The sequence below is a fragment of the Nelumbo nucifera genome, chromosome 6 (assembly GCF_055504915.1).
Source record: "Nelumbo nucifera cultivar China Antique chromosome 6, China Antique-T2T, whole genome shotgun sequence".
Classification (NCBI taxonomy): Eukaryota; Viridiplantae; Streptophyta; class Magnoliopsida; order Proteales; family Nelumbonaceae; genus Nelumbo; species Nelumbo nucifera.
This window is the reverse complement of record NC_142654.1, coordinates 19,463,972-19,483,146: the sequence shown is the minus strand read 5'-3', so window position 1 is coordinate 19,483,146 and position 19,175 is coordinate 19,463,972. Positions and strand designations below refer to the sequence as shown.

General features: G+C 38.3%; 3 pseudogenes across 1 annotated transcript; all 3 read right to left on the bottom strand.

The window, feature by feature from the left end:
• Positions 1-3,634: 3,634 nt before the first annotated feature.
• LOC148790646 (G-type lectin S-receptor-like serine/threonine-protein kinase SD2-5) lies at positions 3,635-6,705 on the bottom strand (annotated as a pseudogene). The gene has a single exon (XR_016077668.1). The product of XR_016077668.1 is annotated as a G-type lectin S-receptor-like serine/threonine-protein kinase SD2-5 (transcript).
• Positions 6,706-11,294: 4,589 nt separating this feature from the next.
• LOC104591269 (G-type lectin S-receptor-like serine/threonine-protein kinase At5g35370) lies at positions 11,295-13,877 on the bottom strand (annotated as a pseudogene).
• A 1,373-nt stretch (positions 13,878-15,250) lies between these two features.
• On the bottom strand, positions 15,251-18,176 carry LOC104591268 (G-type lectin S-receptor-like serine/threonine-protein kinase SD2-5; annotated as a pseudogene).
• Between the last annotated feature and the right edge of the window lie 999 nt (positions 18,177-19,175).

Below are 19,175 nucleotides of genomic sequence, written 5' to 3'. Positions count from 1 at the left end.
AAAATTCAGTTTAAACTGAACCGTATTGAGTTTTTCACAAGCGAAAGCTCTATGAAAAACTCGGCTCATGACCACCCCTATTTCTACATAATGAAAAACCCCCAACTCAAGTTCCTAGCTGGCATACACCAGATAAATAATACTAGTAGTTATTCGTTTTAACTTGAATCAAATGGGAATTATCAATGCAAAGGCCAAGATTACTTGGCTTCAACTTATAAATTAACATCAGTGTTACAGAAGCAAAACTCTCACTGATTTTGACACAGAATGACTTGCAAATTATGTTCTTGATAAACAAATAATCCAAATTACTGCTTCTAGCTATTCCATTTTCCTCTCAGCTCAGGGCAACCTGCTTTCAAGTTCATGATTCAAACAGAAAGAATTACGAAAAGAGGAAAAGAAAAATCACTGAACAAGTAGCAGAGAGAAAGCACAAGCACACTTGAGAATTATACCTCCCCCAATGTTCCAAAAAATGAATCTCAAGTTATGGACAGAAAGTCCATCCTACCATTTGCTCATGGTCGAAGACAAGTAGAAGTTCCAGAATATGGAGCAAGTGGACATGAAAGCTACACGAGATTGAAGAAGGATCGCCCTGTAGATATTCCATACTTAGGTGTCAAGCCATGTTCTCAAAAGCTTGTCCAGTTACTGATTCTGCGACACACCACCACTATTCTCATGTCATAGTTCTAAATAAGCAATACAAACAACTAGTTTGAGACTTCGACTAAATACAAAGGCATCATACAAGATGGAAATATCAAGGTAATATTGTTAAAAAATGATATTGAGAAATTGCAGCATGTATGCAAAATTTCATCTTCCCTGCTGGAGTGTTTATGAGACCAGTGTTTTAGAAGCAGAAGGGCTTTATAGTGATTGAGGTGGAAGGCGAAATTTTTTAAAATAAAAACAACAATACATATAAAAACCTATATTTTAAAACAAGTTAAAGGTTTTAAAAACGCCTATTGGCCGAAATTGCATATAAAACATATTTAAAGTAAAAATTTGAAAGTGAAAGCACAAATAATGTGGATTATACTGAAGTACTTCAAGCTAGGATACCCATGAAAATTGCCCTTCCCATTCCCAAACTCACCTAAGAATCTTTTATCCAAAACCAAACTCGTTAAACCTGTCATGGTCTGGCTGACCCGATTTCCCAAACCTGTCCCATTCCAAATTTATTTTCAAGTTTGTTGGTGTCTTAGGAATAAGTTTAGTCATCTTAAAAGTTCAAAGTTCAAACTAGTTTAAAGACCTCTATTAATGGTTTTTTTTTTATTTATTTATTTTTAAGAGTTGAAGATGGCTACCACGTCATTTCTTGTATGAAATTCATAACTATCAGGCAAAACCCCAAAAAATCCATATACAAGCAACAATTCTCCTATACAGCTGAAGGGATGGAGATCGAACCAGACCAGCTTGCCTCTCTTCAAAAGACCTTCAAATTGTGGTTGATTGTGAGGGTGAAATTTTCATCTAGTTACATATATGTGCATGAATCAGTGGAGTTTTGAGAGGTGAGAAATCAAAAGAGAATTCAACAGTGCAAAGATCCAATGGAGAATCACAATATCAAGGAATGGCTCAACTCGACGAACTCTTATATGAAAAGGGAATTGGTCATCGTTTCCTCAACGTCTTGTTATGTAGAGTCAGCATTATACAATCAAAATGCAATCTTTTCGCTCAACAACATTGAAAACTGCTTCCAAATGGTGACCATAACGAAGGCTTAGTTTGGAAAGAGTACAAGTACAAATATGTATGGGGTAAATATATACAAAATACTTCAAAATATAAATTTTTGCACTGTACATGTTTGTATTTCTACTCTTTTCAAATTGAGCCTAAGAGACAAAATCCTGAGAAGAGGATTTGGGGGAGAGGAGTTATTTCAGGGAAATTCTTCTATCTTACTTACCAAAATATCCAATCCTATATTAACTAGCTAGATCAACTAAGATTTAGGATAAAATACAAAAACCTCTCCTAAAGTTTATGACAATCATAAAAACCTCCCTTATGGTTTCATTTTAACAAATACCTTCTCTGAACTTTTGAGAAACTCAACAAAAACTTTCCTTCCATCACCATTCCAGACGAAAGACGTTAGACTGATGCACCAATTTTTTCAAATACCCATTCTACCCTTTTATAAATTATTTTACATATAAAATTACTGAAATAATCCCGTTTTAACTCAACAAAAACCTCCTTTAATGATCATTTCAGTAATTTTTACATACAAAATTATTGAAATATGTATTTTTGTTGAGTTCAAATGGGATTATTTCAATAATTTTGTATGTAAAATAATTTATAAAAGGGTAGAATGGATTATTTCAATAATTTTGTATGTAAAAAAAATTATAAAAGGGTAGAATGGATATTTAGAAAAAATTGGTGCATCAGCCTAATGTTTTCTATTTGGGACGGTGATAGAAGAGAGGTTTTTGTTGAGTTTCTGAAAAGTTTAGAGAGATATTTATTAAAATGAAACTATAAGGGAAGTTTTTATGATTGTTAGAAATTTCAGGAAAGGATTTTAAACCAACCAGTGACGGTAAGATATATGGATATTAATTTGAGGTAGAGAATAAAAAACATCTAAAGTGAAGTCCGACCAAACAACAAAAACAGAAAACGTTTAAAGTAAAAAAATATAAATAAACGTTTAAAATAAAAAAAAATACAAATAAACGACGAAACCAAACACATACATACTTCCGTCCGTGAGAACGTCGTCGTCATACCTTTTTCGTTACATCTTTTTCACTCGCTTTTTTAGGTGCTTGTTTTTGTTGCCTCATAATAGGCTAGACAGATGGCCTATTTTGAGGCCCAAATTAGAAAGGATGTAATTTGGATTGGGCTTTGGGGCCCAACCCAATCTAACAAAACGGGCATTGAGCTGCGCTATTCAAACGGCCCTATGCGGCATCCGCGCGTATCGTCAAAATAAGACATCAAATATCAGAAAAAAAAAAATCAAATAATTTTAAAATCATCTATTTTAACTGGGGGGTTCAGGCTTCAGTGTTGCTTACTTACTTGTTAGGTTTAGGGTTAAAAAACTTTGCACTGTTACGTACTCCCAGATTCGCCACTCGTCATACACTTCTCATGGCGCCTCGCCGCCGTCAGGTTTAGCGATCAGAATTTTCTAGTTTCTATTATCATCGTCACCATCATCGACGTTTTCTGACCAGACCAGTGACATTGAAGCTTTCTCTCCATTGAGTCGCAAACTTCTCACGGCGCGTCTGTTGTTTTGCAGCTGGATCCTTGTGCCTTTCAACCTGGTTCTGTTCTATAATTTCAGTCTCATCCCAGCAAAGCCATGCCTATTCCATACAGATGTGTTATCAATGCAGATGTCAAGCCCAGGAGGACCCTGGGTGATCAGGCTAAGAATCAGGCCCCGCCTCTGGAAATGAGAGAAGAAATTGATGAAGAATATAGAGCCTTGACGTACAGGCGAATTGCCGAACTTGAAGAACGAATTGCGAGACTTGAAGAACAAGTTGCCAACCTTCAAGAACAAATAGCTGCGAAACTGATAGGAAAGCGGCAAAGCAAATAGAAGCCAAAGGAGTTTCCAAGTAGAGTATTTCTTTTTTGGGTAAAGTTGATTTTCTTTTGTGTGCGGAATTGTGGGCGATTTGGAAGGTAATGTCTTTTGCTAAAGATAATGGTTGGAAGATATATTTCTTAGTTTCAGATGCAAAAATGGTTATCAAATATATTGAATCAGGGAGGGGAGCTCCATTGGAAGAATAATTGCACTATGGACCAAATATTATCTTTGTCTAAAGTTTTTTTTCTTTTTTGAGAATTAATTATGTTTATATGTCTAGAAAATTTAGGGTGGCTGTTCATGCTTTAGTTCAACTCCAAAAGCAAGATGTTCTGATGAGCACAGTTACTGGTGGGATAGTCCACCAGAATACCTGGGCTCTTGTTTTCGTAGTCAATGAATAGTTTGAATTATTAAAAAAAGGATGGAATGTTCCAGGAAAGTTGTTTTTAAGGAATTCAAAAAAAATATTAAGAACTTTCTCTAAACTTCCTATTTCTCTCTTATTTTCTGTCAAATAAAAGACAGCCTGAAGAGCTGTTTTATGGGCTGTTGGATCAAACATTACTTTCTGTGCCTGCCATATAGTGCTGATGGCCCACAATCACCCAATCTCTCACTTGCATGCATTTTATGGCTGTTGTGGAGTAAAATGATTGATCAGACACCCCTAAAACAACTATCAAATTCAGCTAATCCTTTCTTGTTAAAAGTTGGGTTGGATTAGGGTTAGGATTGAGGTTGTAATGGTTAGTTTAGGTTATCCATTTGTAGAATAATCAATGTCTAGCCCCTCAACATCATCTGCATAGATACAAAATCACCCTTAATCTCCAAATGTTGCTTGAAAGCTTCAAGATTCATCTCATGAATCACATAACGTTCTCTGTAAGGAGTATGTATATAACATGAACAATAACCAAACGGAATTGAAGATAGATATACACATCTTATGGAGCTTAACTACCTAGTAGCCACAAATTAGTAGCAGGAATCTCATTTGACAAAACCACAAGAGATGGCTATTTGTTGATAATGATTAATCTAATTCTTTAACATCTTCCATTTAGAAATGTGAGCTTTCTTATAACATGAAATATATCCTTTTCCAAATTGTACATAGCATCATATTCATCAAAAAAGGAAAAAAAAAGTCGGTTTAAACTTCCCTTGGTGACACAAATGTAAAATGGAGCAGGAGTAAATGAACAACCTAGACTGCTTGTGAAGGTTATTTTCCTCACCTTGGTCCTGATAGAACTGAAGGCAGTAATGGAGCAGAAACTCCCATGCTTGTCTTTTTTGTGAGCCATATTTATTGCTGTTGGGTGGTGATGGGATCGAGAAACTATAATCTATACTGGGTTCAATTTTCATGGCACTCTCTAGGACCTTCACCACCTCACACATGGATGGCCTCCTGGTGTGAATATTCTGTGAACACTATGCAGCAAGGAACCCTCAATAGTTCTACAGCTTCAGCTCCATGTAGCTGCATATCTTCACTGTGTTTGTCAATCATATCAAATAGTTGCCCCTCTTCTTCCTTTTCTTCTCAATATACTAATTAAGTGCATATTGTCCTTTGGTTGGGAGTGATCAAAATTTGTTCGCCCATCCACCATCTCCATGACCACAATGCCAAAGCTATATATCCACAAGTTCCTCTCATTGTGGTCACAACTTGGTTCTGATCCCTGTCAATTAGCATAGACAAACCAAAATTGGGAGCTAAGAATTGAAGTTGTCATCTAAGAGCATGTTTTGGGGTTTAATATCTAAATGGACTATTTTCTGCCTGCACTCTTCATGGAGATAAGCAAGTCGCTTGGTTACATCAGTAATGATCTGTCATCTGGTTTTCCAATCAAGAATGTGCTCTTGGTCTTTCTGGAAGATCCATTTATCCAAGGACCCATTGCACATGTTTTCATAAACTAAAAGACTATGCAATTTCTCAGAACAAAATCCAATCAATCTTACTAAATTGACATGGTGAATGCTGCCAATTATCTCAACTTTGGCTAAGAATGACTCCTTTGCAGTGGCATCCCTTAAGCCTTGATATGAGAATCTCATGGGAAATCCAGGTCCCTGATGTAAATCATCCTCATTTTCCATGGCGCATTTGTTTTTCCTCAAAATAACAACCAGGATGCTAATTATAACAACCGCAGCAAACAGACCTCCAAGATTTGATCCCCATATTATTGCAGCCCCGCTTGTTTTTCTTTTCATGGTGTAAAGGAGTAGGAGAAGCATCTGAGGAGGAAGCCAGTGCAACAGAGGGAACCTGGACCTTGATGAATGCAAACGAATTATAACTAGTTTTTTGCTTATCATTTTTCATCAGGGAAAAAAGTTGGGTGGGTAAAAAGCAATAACCATTAGAAGCATTGTATTCATATCAAAACAGAGCAGCTTTGCAGGAACAGTTTTTCAAACAGGCCTCTCTTTAACTCTCCATGCTTGTGGTTCTTCGGTCAATGAGAGAGTTGATGGTATCCTTGAGCTCCAGGAAGGTATGATACTGAGAAGTTCCACAAGATAAAGGAGCAACTTCAGAACATCCAAGATTGGGTTGCATGTCATTTAATTGCCTAAAATAGTTAGTCTCAGCATCAGATCCTTTGGGACAATTGCACTGCCCTTCTGAGCAAATGCCATAATACCCACAGACCATGGGATAAGCACGGTCACCTAGATACCCTGTCAGCAGATTGGCCACCTCCTTCCACTCTATTGGGAGGTAATCCGTAATCATAAACTCTCAAATGCCCATCTGAACCCAACTTCATGTACTGAATTGAGAGGATCAGAGGATGCTAGATGAATAGTCACTTCATAATCTGGCTGGTTTGGTTCAGCAAACCATGTAAACAGGGCAAGACTTCCATTTTGGAATCTCATATAGCTCGGTTCTCTGCTTTCTTTGGGGCCAATAGCTATAAATGAGAATAAATCATTAGAGGATCAAAATTTGAGCGAGCAAATAGGCCTTCACTGGTAAAATAAACTGAAAACAGATATCCTTGAGTCCAATGCAGTGCAGATATGCTAGCCCTGAGCCCCTGCCCAGCCGCCAACTTCTGTTTATGGCCAAAGAGTCAGTTGGGTGATCAAAGACTGACAGCCAGGAGACTGGATCTGCTCCTCAGAGCACCCCTCACACCGACCTCACAGCATGTCCTGATCTTACAGTGGGAACATCTCCTGCATTTGTATTTATTATTCATGGGGAAATGTTCCCATGGTGGGATGTAGTTGTGAGGCACGCTCTGTGAGGAGCAGATCCCAATTAACCAGACAGTACCATTGTTTGTATCAAATAGCACCAGGTTTCCTGTGGCAGTCATGTTTAAGCCTACTACAAACTTTCCAGTTGTGTTTGTAGAAACTAAAGACCCGTCAATGTCTCTCAGTATCAAATTCCATTTACAGTGAGTTGCAAGGTTAAATTGGCTCTAATAGGATTGTTTCGATTGGCAGACCAGAATACTTGTGAGTGTTACGACTTACGACAATGAAGACAGCAAACAGATCACAATTGCCATTGTAGTAGAAGCCACAGGCAATACTTGGATCCCCCCAACCCAGGTGCAGACGGGATTCGATCCCAAGTCTCTGCTACAACCAGCAGAAGACCTTACCAATCAGCCGGTTGATACCTTGTAGATAGAAACCTCTTACTCAGAATATTTCAATTTTCAAAAGTCAAGTGCTAGAAGAAACACACAGCGAATGCTTTTCATACATGTGTTGTTGACAAAATGTCTTGTATATGAAAGAGTCAAGGAATGGAAGAAAGTAGAGAAATGCATTTGAGAGAGAAGAAAATATCCAATTTTATGTTTTGATGTAGAGGGAAATTTTCTTTTGGATTCGAGTGATGATCAAATCACTCCCATTGAACAAAATCTACATGTTTATTATTAATTGGCTTAAAAATTCAGAAAGCAACAGAATTATAAACATTTGCTCCAATTTAGCTTTAGCTCGAGCAATCAAATTTCGTTTGAGTTTCTAAATGAGTTCACTTGAGTCCTACCCATCTCTCCTAAATTATCTCTAATTCCTATTTATCTTCTCCCTTCACTAGAACCTCACCCATTTACAGTCCTAATCTATAGAAATTTTTAAATTATCTCCAACTCCCCTCTATTCCTTACACTACACTTTTCCCTTTATCCTCGAAAAGTGGGACGATAAACGCCCATGCTGCCAAACACCATCCTAATGATCCAAGCACAATGGAACTGGTATATTTCTTGTCACCCAAATCAATAAACCTGTATGGTACCACTGCTGATGCTAATCCATTGTATGGTGAGTATTTCAAACTAATAATGAAATGATAATTAATATTCAATTGACAATTTCTTTTGTGCTTGTTGTATGTAAATACATGGGAGTGCAAATAGGTTGAGTGTAAATTCTGGTTTCCTTCAGATATGACTGTGTTATTTGTTTGTAAGGCTCTATTTGAGAAGATAACAAGTACAAAAATTCAAAATGGGAAGTAAAATGATGTGGTCCCCATCTTATATGAAAGAAGATGGAAGTGGGAGGGTTATTTGTTTGGGAGTGAGATAGGAAGCATGTGATTTCCACTTTATATGAGACAGAATAAAGGCAGGAGGAAGGTGGTGTAAATTTTGCATCAGTTTTTGGGATATAAAATTTGCATTGCCAGCAAGAGCAAATGAGACAAAAGTACAAATTTTGTATCAATTAGGAGTGCAAACAGATAGATGTAAAACTGAACTAGGTAGAAATTTGTATCCAGTTCAGATTTGCACTGCAAACAAACAGAGCCTAAGCATCAAAGCACTCCCCTCAAACTTCTGCGGACATCTTGGTGATGATGCAATGTATTGGCATTTTTGCATAAATGGGTATCAACAAGCAGGATTTTTGTTCTTTCATGCCAGAATACTGATGTAGCAAATTGTTTAAACACAATGGCCAAGAAATAAACCCCCTCTCACAGTGTTGATGTGAGCCAACACTGTGTTGCATATCAGGGTTGAACAGCTGCTTCCGCACTGTCGCACAAAGCAGAGGATTCCCAGGAGTCTGGATAGTCTAATGCTTATTGGTGATATGACATTGATTTGCAGAAGATGTTCACATCAGATAATAAGAACCGCAGCAAAGGAAGGTACTTGTCTATATAAACCAATTAGTTGTGACTGTTCCATCATGATTTTGGCATTTGAGGCATGCTAAGCTAGCCATGGTACTATAGGTCCCAGCCTGTTATGATGGAATGCATAATCAGCTCTTGCAGGATGAGCTCCCTTAATGGTGATTTCAAATTAATTACAAAATACTACTTATGATCTTCAACATCCCCCTGGCTGGAGAGTAATACCCAACAAATAGTCAGTCTTGAAGAAGATCAATCAGGTTACTGCTTTGGTTTCACTTAACACTAGATCAAATATGAAGGTTCATCATCATCCATGCCTTATCCCGACTATATGGGGTTGGATACATAAATCCTGTTTGGTCAACCTGTTGTATTTAAATCCAAGATCAAATATGAAGGTTACTTTCCCTATACCTTCATCCTACCTAGTCACTGACTGACTTTTGACAATGCTTCCACGGTCTTTTGGAATCAGCATCCATGTACCATGACTCATAGAAGCTTTCTCATGTTGGGGCCCTTTTGAAGTTGGAACCTAGCCTAATTATTACATATAATTTTCGTGTGTACTGCCTGAACCTAGACTTGGGTCCACTTGAAAAGCTCTTTGTCCCTGCTCAATTGTTCTTTTTGTTAACATATATATACCTAAAACCAAAACCATAAATAATTCCACCCCCAAAAGATCAGCTTCTGTTCTCTAGCTTCTTAAAGTTCATTATGCCTTATGTTTCCTGTGCCTAGTACTAGAAGCATGACCATCTAGAAATTCCATGGATTTGGCATATTATCAGTTGACCTTGGGAACTAAAATACATTTATCAACACTAAAATCACATGCTGACTCATTCTCTTTGTGACCATTGGATATTATTAGGGAAGCAGACTGTCTAGGTTATAGTGACACTGAACCTACTAATTTTCCAATAGCAGCGACTGTAGTTGGATGAATATTTTCAACATTTCACCACAATTACATGGAAGACCTCTTAGAAGAATCATTTGATAGGAATTAAAATGAAGTCCTAATAGTTTTCTCTATCTATAAGCTTTATGTAAAACCTTTGTGGCTGCTTTTGGTTCTTCATGAGAAAAGATCACTGACAATAGCAGTAAAAAGCAGGGGACAATAGCAGAAATATCAAGCTGAAAAATCTTTTTTTTCTGAGGGAAAGATAACCAAAATTCATTAAAGAAAGAACAAGCCTACTTGCAACTATCAAGCTGAAAAATCTTAACACCAACACAACATATTAGACAAAGATAAACTCTTCAAATAAGCCTGCTTGCAATTATCAAATTGGTTGTGATAACTGCACCATCATTGTTGATATAATGGAAATACTGGATGCTTTGAAAGTGTACTATACTATGGAATGAAATAAACTCATATTCAAGAGTTCATGAATTGGCTAATCCTTTTAAATCCCATCCCCGGTAAATCTTCAACTAATGCATTAACCAATTAGGTAACTTGAATCTCAAAACATGATGAAATAAACATGTTCACCCAATCATGTCAATGTTTCAGTAACAACATTCCACTTATTATTCTGTTGGCATTTGTAAATTACCAAATGCCTGCCTATCTAAGACCTCATTTCTGGCTTGTTGATAATTCCTTGAACATTTGGGCTGGCTTGTTTGGCTGGATGACAATATTAGTAGGGAAATATACCCATTAAATAACCATATAGGCATTGTTCAGCATTGTTTAGAGCCTTTTGCATGGAGTTAGAGAACAGCTTCTAGGTACCACACTGGAGAAAGGCAAGCATAGCAGTTAAAAAAAGTGGATGACCTTCAGGCCAATTTGATGCTGAGTTGCTGATCATATTAGCCTTTTCCATTTTGGAAATTTCTGTCTGTCATGTATGGAAGTGACATGGACAACTCCTCTAAGTGATTACTATTAGTTAAATGTCATACAATCAATACGAGGATATTTGAATTTGTCAAATTAAAAAAAAAAGAAAAAAAAACAAAGAGCATTTGAATTATAGCTTTTCAATCTAAGCTGTTGCTAAGGCCCCAGGAGCATCAAATATAGCTATCATCACCCCTATAAATAAAATGATATAAAGTATATATAGTTACTCTAAAATGAACTGAAATGTAGAGATGGCAATTTGACTCGTCCCTGTGGGGCCCCGCCCCAATCGGGGTGGGTTTTTTACCACTGATCAGGGTTCGAGTCGGGTTCTGTGAAAACCCGAAACTCTGGGGTCGGGGACGGGGTGGGGACGGTATTTGTCCACCCTGCCCCGACTATATTATATATAAATATTAATATATGCTAATATATATTATATTATAGTATTATATATTATATTACATAATATAAAATAGTTCTAGGTAGGTTTCAGGAAAAAAATAATAATAATAAGTATACAAGTAAGAATGGTCGGGGCAGGGTGGGGCAAAGTCGGGGATCCTCGTTCCCTGTGGGGACGAGGATGGGGTTAGGATTTTTAGGCCCGCCGGGGTTCGGGGTGGGGAATTTGAAGTCGTGGTTGGGTACAGGGCAGGTAAAACCTGGCCGCGCCCCACCCCATTGCCATTCCTACTGAAATGATATCAGGTATTATGGTTTGGTGGTGATCCATTAACTGCAAAAGTCCAAAGTCAAAGAAATGTCTAAATTGAATTTACATTCTTATGCATGCTTCTAGTTCAACACATTGAAAATGAATCATGAAGCTAGAGAAACCAAATGGGTAAAATGAGGAACTAGAACCAAAGAATAATGAAAAGAGATCAAGCCTTAATTAGACTGATTGAGGAAGTATCTAGAAAGAAGCTAACCATACAAAACATGGTTGGAGTAATAGCATGTGCCAGGCATTTTAGTCTTCGCCCATACCATTAAGGAACAATATATATAAAGCTCCATTCATTGTGGGAGCATCGCTTCACCATTTTGACTTGTTTGGTGAATATATAACTTTTGCTGTCTCAATATGGTTATTTGGGTTTTTGCTTGTTCTTTTCTACCCGACTCCTCTATTATTTAAGAATATTAACCACGGAGGTGTTTTATATCCTCAAGAGATGTCTTGACAAACATTCAATTCTTTGCCAGAAAAGTAGAAACCATAGACGGTAAATTCCAAAAGTACAAACATTCAATTCTCTGCCTGCAATCTTCATGCAGATAGGCTAATCCCTTCTTCACTGCAACTTTGGTTCCATTCCCCAGAGTCCCTTCAAAAACTGATCCAAATCATCCTCCTCCAAGTTTCTTATTAAAATTCTCTGTTGCCTTTCTCAGATCTTCATACGAAAATCTCATAAGAACTCCAGGTACTTGATGTAACTCATCCTCCTCATCTTCATCGCCATCCTTTCTCTTCCTATAAATTATGACCCAGATGCTAATTACAAGACAAATAGCAAAGAAAGCTGCCAGACTGGATCCCAATATTGCAGTCTGGCTTGTTTTCTTTTCAGGAAAGGATGGTGCATGAGTATTTGATGAGGGAGCCACTGAAGCCGGTGATAGCTGCACCTTAATGAACGCAGACGAATTATACTTGAAGAGTTCCTTGTTATTGTTCATCAGTGAAAAGAGTTGGGTTGGTAGAAAGCAGTCCCCAACTGAAGTATTAGCACCATACCGGAACAGAGCAGCCTTGCAAGAACAGTTTTTCAAACAGGTCTGGTGGCAGTTTTCCATACTAGTACTAGTTGTATATGGCTTATTCGTCTCCAGCTGAAAATGAACTAAGATCCGTGAGCTCTATAAATGTGTAATTCTGAGAAGCTTCACAAGATAAGGGAGTAATTTCTGAACAGCCCAGATTGGGTTGCCTATCATTCAATTGCATGAAATAGGTAGTGTTGGGACAACTGCACTGCTCATTTGAGCAAATACCGTATTTTCCACAAACCGTAGGGTAATTACACTCTCCATAATACTCTTTCAACAGATCATCTACTTCCTTCCACCCTGTTGCCCACTCATAAACTCTCAAATGCCCGTCTGAACCCAACTTCATGTATTGAATTGATGATGCCGTAGGCACAGGTATATAAATATCTGCAATATTTGGGTCAGTAGACATTAAGTACAGAGCCAGACTTCTATTCAGGAATCTCGCATAGCTCGGTTGTTTGTTCCCTGTGGTAATAGGCATCTTCCGCTCCAAATAGACCTGTGGAGGTCGGACTCGGCAAGACCAAACAAACCTTCTTTGGTAACGATAAGTGATAGAACACCTTGAGTCCAGTTTGAAGCGGATATGCTAGCCGTGAGCTTCTGCCCCTTGAACAAAGTCTGACCCAGAACCAAGCAATCCGTTTGGTGATCAAAGGACTGCCAGACAGCCGTCTTGTTCCTGTCGAAGAGCACGAGATTTCCTGTGTCAGTCATGTTTAAGCCTACTACCGACTTACCAGTTGTGTTTGTCGACCAAACAACTGTACCATCAACGTCTTTTAAGATCAAGTTACCTTTCGCTGTGAGGGTCAAGGTCGCACTTGATCTAACGGGGTGGTCTCGGTTGGCAGACCAGACTACTTGTGGGAAGCCTAAGTTAGACAACACAATGCCACCCTCGCTGTTGGTCTGGATAATGAAGACGGCAAAGTAGAAAGGAATTACAAGTACCGTTGCAGTAGAAGCCACAGGCAAATCGAGGGCCAGAACCTTCTGGACTTCTAAGAAGAATCGGCCTTACCTTAGACCCATCGGAGAAAGGAACACAATGGGGAAGGAGTCGCTGTTGGTCCAAGAAGTGGAGAGGTTGGCGACAGGGTAACCATAGGTTCGGGCATTGATTGAACAACAAGTGATCAGAAGATTAAAAAGGTGAAGAGCAACAGCAAGGGTCCATCTCATGTTCATTATTTACTCAGGTTGAGAAGATCCAGAATGAAACGAAAGAAACAAATTAAACTTATACAGGGACAAATTGGTTTCTAAGATTGAACTTACGGTCGATGATGATGAATTAATGAAAATTAGGAGGTGGACTACCGGTCTCTGAACAGACTATGCAACCATGTTGTTCCCACATGCTTACCCACCCACAATATGTTCCCTGATATCTACCACTGACCACCACAACTGTAAATTTAATCTCAGTGAATGACACAGGGAGATATTCCCAATGACCACCACTATCCCCGTGAATTAGGAACATCTCCCCCTGCATAACACTATGTAAGAGGACGAGATGTTCTCCATGTGTGACTGCGATGTGGGTAGACGTGGGCAGAATTTGTGTGGGCAGGAAATCCGACCCTGGCTAACTCAAGCAGTGAAAAGTAGGGCACTATAGCGGCAATACCAAGCTGAAAATTCTCAACCACACTGAGACAACATACTAGACAAAGATAATTCTTTCAAATAATCCTGCTTGGAACTATCCAATAGTTCTTGACATCTAAACCATCATTTTTTGCTTCTTTGATAGAAATAATTGATGCCTTTTAAGTGTACCATACCATGGTTTGAGATAAACTCATTTTCAAGAAATCATGAATTGGCTAATCATTTTAAGTCTCATCTCCAGTAAATTCTTCAAACAATGCAGTAACCAATTAAGTAACTTCCTTGAATCCTGATACATGGTGGAATAAACATGTGCATCCAATCCTGTCAGTGTTTCAGTAACAACATTCCACTCATCATTCTGATGGAATTTTTAAATTACGAAATGCCTGCCTAAGTCAGACCTCATTTCTGGATAGTTGAAGATTCCTTGAACATTTGAGCTGGCTTGTTTGGCTGACTGATGATATTAGTAGGGAAATATGCCCGTTCAATAATTATACACAACATTGTTCACTGATTCTTAGAGCCTTTTGCATGAATCTTGAGAACAGCTTCTGGGTATCAAGCTCGAGAAAGGCATACAGAGCAGTTAAAAAAGGTATAAGACCATAGGCCAATTTGATGCTGAGTTACCGCCTACTGGTCATATTAGCTTTCGCTGTTTGGATTTTTTTTTTTTGCTTGTGGAGTAGAGAGTGACATGGACAACTTTTCTAAGTGATTACTATTAGTTAAATGTTGAACAATTTGAGGATATTTGGTTCCATCAAATATCCTCAATTTGAGGATATTAGCTTTCTAAGTGACATGGACAACTTTTTTGCTTGTTGGACATCTTGTAACCTAGTTCCAATCAGTTTCTAAGGCCCCAGGAGCATCACATATGAGTATATGACTATTGTCATCCTTTTCATAAATAAAACGATTAGTGTGCAGTTCCTCTAAAATGAACTGAAATGAAAGTCAGGTAGTCATGATTTGGGGCTGCTCCAATAACTGCATGCAAAATTCCAAATCAAAAGAAAAGGCTAAATTGAATTTACATTCTTATGAAAACTTCAAGCTCAAAAAATTAAAAAAAGAATGATGAAGCTAGAGAAATCAATGGTTAGGATGAGAAACCGAAATTAATGAGTAGTGTAAAGAGCTCAAGCCTTACTTAGACCGATAATTGAATAAGTATCTAAAGAAACTAACTACAATACAAAACATGGTTGGATTGAGCGCATGCTTGTACTTTTCTACCCAACTCTGTTATTTAAGAATGTTAACCATGGAGGTGCTTTATAGCCTCGAGAGATGTCTTCACAAATATTTCACATCTTTCCATGAAGAGAAAAGACAAACGGGTAACTCCAAAAAAAAATATGATAAAGAAAAGCATGGACATTTATGACTGTTATTGAAGTCCCTTCACCTTGGTCCTGATAGAACTGAAGGCAATAATGGAGTTGAATCTCTGAAATTCACCTCTTTATGGTCTACTGTTGTTTTTGCAAGTGCTGAAGGTGAGAAGTTGTAATCTAAGTCAGGTGCAATGTCCATCACCCCCTCTAATACCTTCACCACCATAGACATGGATGGCCTTTTTAGATAATCACTCTGTAAACACCATGCAGCAACCTTCAACATTTTCACTGCTTCTGCTCTGTGTAACTGCATATCCTCATTGAATTTGTCAATCAGATCAAATAGCTCTCCCTCTCCTGCCTTTCTTTGGAATAGACTAACCAGGTGCATGCTGTCCTCCGGTTGAGAACGATCCAAATTTTTCCGTCCACAAACAATTTCCATGACCACAACCCCGAAGCTATATACATCTACTTTCTCTGTAATCATTGAGCTCAACCATTCAGGGGCCAAATAGCCAGGAGTTCCTCTCATGGTGGTAACAACTTGGCTTTGATCCCTGTCGATTAGCTTTGACAATCCAAAATCAGAGACCTTAGCATTGAAGTTGTCATCCAAGAGGATATTTTGTGGTTTAATATCCAAATGCACTATTCTCTGCCTGCAATCTTCATGTAGATAGGCCAGTCCCTTGGCTATATCAAAGATGATATTCCTTCTAGTTTGCCAATCAAGAGAGTATTCTTGGTTTCTGCAGAAGATCCATTTATCTAGAGAACCATTGCACATGTACTCATAAACTAAAAGCCGGTGTGATTTCTTTGAACAAAATCCAGTCAGTCTTACTAAACTGACGTGGTGAATGCTCCCAATTGTCTCAACCTCGGCTAAGAATGACTTCTTGTTCACTTGCCCTAAACCATCCAAGCACTTCACTGCAACTTTGGTACCATTCCCCAGAGTCCCTTCAAAAACCGATCCAAATCCTCCTTCGCCAAGCTTCTTATTAAAATTCTCTGTTGCATTTCTCAGATCTTCATAAGAAAATCTCGTAGGCATTCCTGGTAGTTGATGTAAATCCTCCTCCTCATCTTCTTCTTCATCCTTTCTCTTCCTATAAAGAATAACCCAGATGCTAATTACAAGTAAAACAGCAAAGAAAGCTGCAAGACTGGATCCCAATATTATTGTAGTCTGGCTTGTTTTCTTTTCAGTAACGGATGGTGTGGGAGTAACACCTGATGAAGGAGAAGTCGGTGATATCTGCACCTTAATGAACGCATATGAACTATAGTGGAACTTTTCATTGTCATTATTGTTCATCAGTGAGAAGACTTGGGATGGTAAAAAGCAATTCCCATCTGAAACATTATAAACATAAACAAATAAAGCAGCCTTGCAAGAACAGTTCTTCAAACAAGCTTGTTTGCAGTTTTCCATACTTGTAGGGCTAGTGTTTGTCCTATCCACCTGAAAAATGAAGTAAGTAATGTTCGTAAATTCTATTAGTCTGTGATACTGAGAAGCTTCACAAGACGGGAGAAATTTCGGAACAGCCCAGATTGGGTTGCTTATCATCTAATTGCCTGAAATAGGTATTATTGTCAGTAGTTCCTCCAGGACAACCGCATTGACCATTTGAACAAATACTATATTTCCCACAAACCGTAGGGTAATTACAGTCTCCATAAGACCCTGTCGTCAATAGATCAGCTACTTCCTTCCACCCTGTTGCCCATTCATAAACTCTCAAATGTCCGTCTGAACCCAACTTCATGTATTGAATTGATGACGCCGTAGGCACAGTTATATTGTCATCTGGCTTGTTTGGTTCGACAGAAAATATGTACAGAGCCAGACTTCCATTCAGGAATCTCGCATAGCTCGGTTCTTTGTTCATTTTGGTGCCAGAAATCGACCGCCGTTCGAAATACAACTGTTGAGGAAGATCAGACCCAGCACGAGCAAACAATCCTTCACTGGTAACAAAGAGTGATACCACACCTTGAGTCCAGTTTGAAGCGGATATGCTAGCAGTGAGCTTCTCTCCCGCCACCAACGTTTGCCCGGGGACCAAGCAATCCGTTGGGTGATCGAAGGACTGCCAGACGGCCTTGTTGTTTCTGTCGAAGAGCACCAGGTTTCCTGTTTCAGTCATGTTTAAACCTACCACAGACTTACCAGTTCTGTTTGTTGACCAAACTACTGTACCATCAACGTCTTTTAAGATCAAATCACCATCTGCTGTGAGGGTCAAGCTCGCATTTACTCTAACGGGGTGGTCTCGGTTGGAAGACCAGACTACTTGTGGGTAGGCTAAAGTAGGCATCGTAATGCCAGCCCCGCTGTTGGTGTAGACAATGAAGACAGCAAAGTATAAGGAATCACAAGTACCACCTTTGCAGTAGAAGCCACAGGCAAATCCAGGGCCGTAGCCCGCTGCTGGACTTCTGAGAAGAATGGACCTCACCTTGGACCCATCCAAGAAGGGCACAGAATGGGGAAGGGAGTCGCTGTTGATCCAAGAAGTGGAGAGGTTGGCGATGGGGTAATCATAAGGTTGGGCAATGATTGAATAAGAAGAAGAGATCAAAAGAATCAAAAGGTGAAGAACGACATAATGAAACAGGGTCCATCTCATGTTCATTTATTTACACAGAAAGGGAGATCCAGATGCTAGCTACTAACAGGTGTTAGTCACGGAGAGTCAAAAATGAAGAAGGAACTAAGGAAGAACTCAAGGATTGGAATTACAGATTTTGAAGCTTGAGAAGGTAACGCTTGACTGTGAGGAGTTAAAGACATTTGGAGCAGTGATGGGATCTGCTCCTCACAAATGGGCGCCTCATAAGACGTGCGTGTGAGGCGCCCGGTGTTGAGGAGCAGATCCGGTCTCTTTGGAGCAAGGTGAGTGGGTTAAACCTAAAACCAGATTTAAAAATAAATAAATAAATAAATAATAGGATCCTCCCTGCTTCACGCGCGAGTGTGCACGTCAAACTGTTGCAACGTTGCAATTTTCAGAATTGGGATCTGCAAGCACATGCAATATAAATGAAAACAAACTATTGGCTCCCATGCTTGTTCAACTTTTATATATTGAAGTCAATTACATTTATATTAATTGTTTGTTCAAGTGGTAAGATAGTTGTATAAAATCATGAATAAATTAACAACAATTTAAATGCATCAGGCCAGCAAGGAAAGTTCTCCCCTGAGACGGCACCTTCTTTTTGTTGTAATTTGAAAAGTTATCTAAAATATAGAGGGGAAATTACGAACCGGGCCACGGCAGAATAGTTAGTGCTTATTCCAATAAGTATTTTTCTGTATTTGGCACCTAACTTTTTCAAGTGTTTGTTTTTTAAAATGAACACTTATTTTATATTGAGCGTTTGGTAGTCATTTTCTTTAGTAAGCACTTGAATAAGCATTTGTAGTTATTTTGTCTTTCATTTTCTTTCAAATTTTCAAAATATATCATTTGAAAGTACTTTTATTAAATTATTTTTATAAAAACATTTTTATGAAAGTGCTTTTATAAAAGTGTTTTTATAAAAATATTCTCATAAAAGTTGTCCTAAAAGTGCTTTTGTAAAAGTACTTTCATAAGTGTTTTTATAAAAATACTCATAAAAGTTCTTTCTTAAAAGTGCTTTCATAAAAGTGTTTTCATAAAGTACTTTAATAAAAGCAATTTTACGATAACACTTTATAAAATTCAACTAGGGATAATTTTGGAAGAAAAAAATTGAATAAGTGCTTATTGTATAAGTACTTAAAAAAACTAGAAA